A 6,990-nucleotide genomic window follows, 5' to 3' on the forward strand; every position below is an offset into this window, starting at 1 on the left:
CAGACAAATGTGAGGTGATGCATTTTGGGAAGTCTAATTCTAGAGCGAACGATACTGTAAACAGAAGAGCCTTGGGAAAAGTTGATGAGCAGAGAGATCTGGGAGTTCACGTCCATTGTACCCTGAAGGTGGCTGCACAGGTGGATAGAGTGGTCAAGGCGGCGTATGATATGCTTGTCTTCATCGGACGGTGTATTGAATATAAGAGCTGGCAGGTCATGTTAAAATTGTACACGACATTGGTTCGGCCCCATTTAGAATGCTGTGGGATTTAGTTCTGGTCACCACATTACCAAAAGGATGTGGATGCTTTGGAGAATGTGCAGAGAAGGTTTACGAGGATGTTGCCTGGTATGGAAGGTGCTAGCTATGAAGTGAGGTTGAGTATATTAGATTACATAGTGTGGAAACAGGCCCTTCGGCCCAACAAGTCCACACCGACCCACCGAATTGTAACCCACCCATTCCTGTACATTTACCCCTTCACTTAACACTACGGGCAATTTAGCGTGGCCAATTCACCTGACCCTGCACATCTTTGGACTGTGGGAGGAAACCCACGCAGACACGGGGAGAATGTGCAAACTCCACACAGACAGTCAGTCACCTGAGTCGGGAATTGAACCCGGTACTCTGGCGCTGAGAGGCAGCAGTACTAACCACTGTGCCACCATGCTGCCCCGTTAGGATTGTTTTCATTAGAAAAAAGGAGATTGAGGGGGGAACCTGACTGAGGGTTACAAAATCGCGATGGACATAGACAGGGTGGATAGAAATAAGCTTTTCCCCCAGGATGAAGGATTCAACAACAAGAGGTCACACTTTCAAGCCGAGAGATGAAAAGTTTAAGGGGGATACACATAGCAAGTAGTTTACACAGAGGGTGGTGGGCATCTGGAATGCATTGACAGCAGAGATGGTAGAGGCAGGGACAGTAGATTCATTTAAGATGCATCTGGACAGATGCATGAGGAGGTGGGGAGCAGAGGGATACAGATCCTTAGGAATTGGGTGATAGGTTTAGACAGTAGATTTGGATCAGCTCAGGCCTAGTGGGCCGAAGGGCCTGTTCCTGGGCTGTAAATTGTTCTCTTTGTAGCAGAGCACATACCTCCCATTCTGGGGTTAATAACATCCATCAAACCTTGCTACACGCAAGTGCTAAACGTTGAACATCTCTTGAGGAATCACAGCCCTGAATGAAATAGAAACTGATACATACAGACTCCTGAATAGGCCCCAGTGGGGGAGCTTCCAGCCTTTGGAAAGCTAAACGTTAACCCTTCTGGTTCTGGGGGCGTTTCCAAAGCAATCTAACCTGGTGGTAACACCACAGTCAGACTACAGGTTAACAAGCCTGGCTCATATGGACTTCCGCCTGTTCCTCTGGAAGCAGCGAGAGGTTGCCCGAAAATTGGCCCAAGTCTCGGAACACCCTTATTGTACAGTTGCCAGCTTGAAGGACCGGTGCAACATGACCTTCAGCCATCTGTACCTACTGGGACTTCAAGTACTGGAGGAGCCCTCATGAGATTCGGATTCACATTAAACATTAAAAGTGAGTATAAATATTTAAACAAGTGCAAAACGTTTTCCGATTCCCTTGTACTGAAACTGAAGGTCAACTGGGTACGAGTAGGAGAATATTAATTTAAAACTGGAATTAGCTGTGGGTCTCTTTTAAAATTGACACTAAAGTGACTCAGACACCACGACCTACTTGAAGTTAAGCTATCCTGGTTACAGGGGGAGGTCAGATCTCCAGCACTGAAAAGGTCCGAGGCCATTGAGTCTACATTGGTCAAAAACCAGTACCTACATAGTCATAGATTCCTACAGTGTGGAAACAAGCCCTTCGGCCCAACAAGTCCACACTGACCCGTTGAACAGCATCCCACCCAAACCCATTCCCTTATTACTCTACATTTACCCCTGACTAATCCACCCTAACCTACATCCCTGAACACTATGGGGTAATTTAGCACGGCCAAACCACCCTGACCTGCACATCTTTGGACTGTGGGAGGAAACCAGAGCACCCGGAGGAAACCCACGCAGACACGGGGAGAACGTGCAAACTCCAGTCAGTCGCCCGAGACTGGAATTGAACCTGGGTCCCTGGTGCTATGAGGCAGCAGTGCTAACCACTGAGCTACTGTGCCGCTCACAAGTAGGTGAAATCCAATCTTCACATGGAAGAGCCCCTCTGTTGTGTTGGCTGGTACTGGGATAGCCTTCAAAACAGATCCACTTCCTCAAGGCTGAGCAATGATGGCCCATAGTGCCCCAACAGCAGCAGAATCTTACTCTGATCTGCAACCTCTCTGGTATATACCCTCCAGCTTAATGGTAATGGGAGAAAAAAAAACAATCCCAATTGAAGAGGAGAATGCAGGAAGATACACCAGGAACAGCATTAAGCACAACCTCACTTTAGGAACGTCAAGCTGCAATACTTACATGGCAAGATGGAAGTTAAAAGCTCCAGAGGGTTTTTTTTTAAAACATATATTAAAGTAAAAAGAATACAGAGACAGGATAGGACCCCTCAAGGATCATATCTGTGTCGCACTGCAAATGAGGGGTCAATGAATATTTTTTAAGATTAGATTACTTAGTGTGGAAACAGGCCCTTCGGCCCAACAAGTCCACACCGACCCGCCGAAGCGTAACCCACCCATACCCCTACATTTACCCCTTACCTAACACTACAGGCAATTTAGTATGGCCAATTCACCTGACCCTGCACATCTTTGGATGGTGGGAGGAAACCGGAGCACCCGGAGGAAACCCACGCAGACACGGGGAGAATGGCGACTGTGTGGAGTTTGCACAGAGGCTGGAATTGAACCTGGGTCTCTGGCGCTGCGAGGCAGCAGTGCTAACCACTGTGCCACCCACACGGCCCATGTTTACTGTGGAGAAAGACATTAAGACTTGGAGGAAGTTAGTGGTGATACCTTGGGGACAGCCCATGTCACAGTAGAGGGGGTGTTGGACGTGTTAGAACATTACGAACAGCGGACTAAACCCAGACCCAAGCTCTGCAATCCAACCTCATGCAGCGTGGAACAAAATCACTGAAGGTAGAGGCTTCATTGATCACCACGATCAGATTACTTAGTGTGGAAACAGGCCCTTCGGCCCAACAAGTCCACACCGTCCCTCCGAAGAGCAACCCACCCAGACCCATTCCTCTACATTTACCCCTTCACCCAACACTATGGCCATGCTAAATTGCCTGATTCACCCTAACCTGCACATCTTTGGACTGTGGGAGGAAACCGGAGCACCCAGAGGAAACCCATGCAGACACAGGGCGAATGAACGAATGACTGTGTGGAGTTTGCAGAGTCTCCTGAGGCGGGAATTGAACCCGGGTCAATGGCGCTGTGAGGCAGCAGTGCTAACCACTGTTGCACGCATGACGACAATCTCAGCATTAGAAAAAAAACTAGGCTGAATAGATGGCTACCAGTTTAGTAATCAAGGAAGTGAAGTGGTCAATACTGTCAAGACCACAGGTCCCAGTAAAGAGTCTGTAACCTTGTACTCCTTGCATCTGAATTGGAAGGGTACCAATATCCTGATGGCCAGCTTTGAGAGTGCTACAAGGGAGGGTTTAAACTAGCCTGGCAGGGAGGTGGGATCCTCAACAGTAGGGAGGCAAGTGCGAGTCGGGAAGGGGAGACAGTAATCAGAAATAGTAAAATGAAGAGGCAGGTCAGACTGAACACGACAAGGAGCAAAACAATGCCTGTTGGATTAAATCGCACACTATTTCAACGTGAGAGGGCTGACAGGTTGGGCAGATGAACTCAGGGCATGGATAGGTACGTGGGACTGGGATTATAGCCATTACAGAAATATGGCTAAGGGAGGGACAGGACTGACAGCATAAATGTGCCAGGGTACAGGCGCTTTAGGCAGGATAGGGGTGGTGGAAGGAGGTGGTTGCATCTTTAAGGCGAGTATCACAGTGGTAATGAGGCGAAATAACTGAACAGTCATCCAATGAGGCTTTGTGGGTGGAGCTAAGGGGGATGGTGATGTCATTGGGGTTGTACAACAGGCCCCTAAATAGTCAACAGGCATTAGAGGAACAAATACGCAGGGAGATTGGGGAGACTTGCAGGAGCAATAGGGTTGCCTTTGTAGGGGATTTTAATTTTCCTAACTAGACTGGGACTGCCATAGCGTGAGGGGCTGAGAGGAGGTAGAATTTGTTAACTACATTCAGGAAAGTTTCCTCAAGCAGTATATAGAAGGTCCTACTTGGGAAGGGGCAAAACTTGACCTATTCTTGGTGTGACGACACAGGGTAAACTCTCCTGCTTAAACCTTGGTGTTGCTGGTTTTAAATTATCACACGCAGCAATCCGTAAAAATCAAGTGGTCAAGAACTATTTAAAGTAAAAATGAACTTAAAGTAGTGAATAACTAATCACTATTTACAATTTTTAATATCTATACATTCCCTTCTATACTACTAGTTCAATAAAACTTAATATTTATAAAACAATCTCAAAACCAGACAGCTATTGGTTCTAATCTTCAGATCATCCTGTCTTCTCGTGTTTAGGAATTTCTGCTTTACAGATTGATCTTAAGGTGCCTTGAGAACTATTTTTCAGTCAGTTTACATGCTAGGTTATGGCAGGTCTCCTCTCAACTGTCCAATTTTTCTCTTACAATCCGATGCTCTGGAGCATATCATTGGCTCATGATTGCTATACGCAATTCAAACTTGGGGTTTGATGTTTTGGGTATAATTTAAATTGTTTGTTGGCTGAATTAGAATTTGTCCCCAAGCAATCTACATCGATTGTTCAACCCAGTGTTATGTTGTTACCTTATTGGGAACACTTGGTACTGTGTCTGGGTAGTTCTGCTGCTTTTAACTCTTAAAGTACACCCACATCCTCATAGCACTGGAAAATAGGACATGTAAGGTGATGGAGATGACAGTGGGTGGGAGAGCACTTTGGAACCAGTGACCACAGTTCTATCTTAACAGTTAGAGTGACAAAATTGGTCCATAGGTTCAAGTTCTAAACTGGGGCAAGGTGAATTTTAATGGAATTAGACAGGAGTGTGTAGAGTTGACTGTTTGCAAGCAAAGAAAACACCAGCAAGTGGGAGATCTTCAAATTGCCAGAGTTCAAAGGTCTACATGCTCCTGTGAGGGTAAAAAGGGGAAACCCTGGAGGTATACATGGGGGTAAAGGGGGCATGAAAGAGCCTTTGCTGAGAAGATTAGGGTTGATCCAAAAGATGTTCTTTAGCTATATTAAAGGAAAAAAAAAAAAAGAATAGGACCCCTTGAGGACTCAAGTGGATATGGATCAAACCATGAGATGGAGGAGGTTCTCAATGAATATTCTCCCTCTGTTCACTGTGGAGAAAGATGAAGACTTGGCATAGCGATGATATCTTGGGGATAGTCCATAATCACAGTAGAGGTGGTGAGATATGTACTAGAATATACAAAAGCAAAATAAAACCTCTTGATCCTGACCAATATATCTGAGAGCAGAGGCAGTGGGGGCTCTGACTGATATTTTTGCATCATTAGCCATGAGACAGGTCCTAGAAGACTGGGGGGGGGGGGGGGGGGGGTAGGTGAATGTTGTGCCATTATTCAAGGGGGGCTGCAACAATAGGAACTAAAGACCAGTAAGCTGCACCTCTGTGGGAGAGAAGTTACTTAGGGCTATGCTGACTAATCAAACCCTCTTTCCAAATGAGGGTGTCTCTTGTCTCCCTATCTTAAGGGAGACATGCATTTGGAAAGCTAGGGTTTGATCAGTCAGCATAGCTTGGAGTGTGGGAGAGCACAACTCAGATTTGTTCAAGTTCTTTGAAGGGATTAGGAAGGTTGACGAGGGCAGTAGCTGTAGTCTATGGATTTCATTAAGACTAAGTGGTTCCACATAGGCAGCACTTGTAAAGGTTAAATTTAATATAGATAAGTGTGAGGTCTTGCAGTTTGGAAAGTCAAAGATAGGAGTGTCATGAATGATTGTTTCATGACCTATCCCTCAGGTTCCCAGTTCAAAGTAGAGACCCGACCCAGGTAGACAGGGCACTGAAGGTGGTGTTGGCACATTTATACAGTGCCCTGAGTGAAGGTCAAAGTTGGGAAGTTATGCAGTTATACAGGATGTTGGCAAGGTTGCACTGGGAGTATTGTTTTATTTTAGTCACCTTGCTACAGGGGGTTATTAAACTGGAAAGAGTGAAGAAATTTAAGATATTGCTGGAACTCAGGTCTGAGTAATAGGGAGGGTTGGACAAGCAAGGACTCTAGAATTGAAACAGAGGGGATTGGGATCTTGGAAGTGCATATGATAATAAGATGGATAGGGTTAAATACTTTCCAGGGTTGGGGAAAGTGGAGGACGAGGGCATCAGTTTATGGTTAGATAAAGGAGGAGCCTGAGGTGTAACTTTTAAGGGTGGTACACTGGACAAGCTGCCTGAAGTGGCTAGAGCAAGTGTTACAATTTAAAAAGGCATTTGGACAAAAACAATGCCTAGGCAAAAAAGGTTTAAAGTACAAGGAAATGGGTTTGTAGACAGCTATTTTTAGTTGCAGGCTAGTTTGAACCAAAAGGCCTGTGTGCTGTACAACTTGACTAACTCACTTGAACCAATTTGTTCTCATATGACTGGAAGTGTCTTGACCAGTATAGTCACACTGTTAGCCACTTGGTGAAAAAACTGGAAGGAATGGATCATTGGTATCAGTTCAGTGAGCCTTTGTAAGAATGGCACACTGAAACAGTTTGTTCCATCTGTCACTAGGTACCTAACTTCAATTAAAAGGCCTTCAGCTCACAGTAACTTCAATCAAGACAATACCTTCAAACTGAATGACCCTAATGGAGGTTATCAATCCAAACTAAAGAGATTAGCTGTATGTATTCAGACAGTTTAGTGCTGACATTTCTGCAAGGTTATGCAGGCCAATCACTTTGGCTGAGGCCA

The sequence above is a fragment of the Chiloscyllium plagiosum genome, unplaced genomic scaffold (genome assembly GCF_004010195.1).
Source record: "Chiloscyllium plagiosum isolate BGI_BamShark_2017 unplaced genomic scaffold, ASM401019v2 scaf_52, whole genome shotgun sequence".
Lineage (NCBI taxonomy): Eukaryota > Metazoa > Chordata > Chondrichthyes > Orectolobiformes > Hemiscylliidae > Chiloscyllium > Chiloscyllium plagiosum.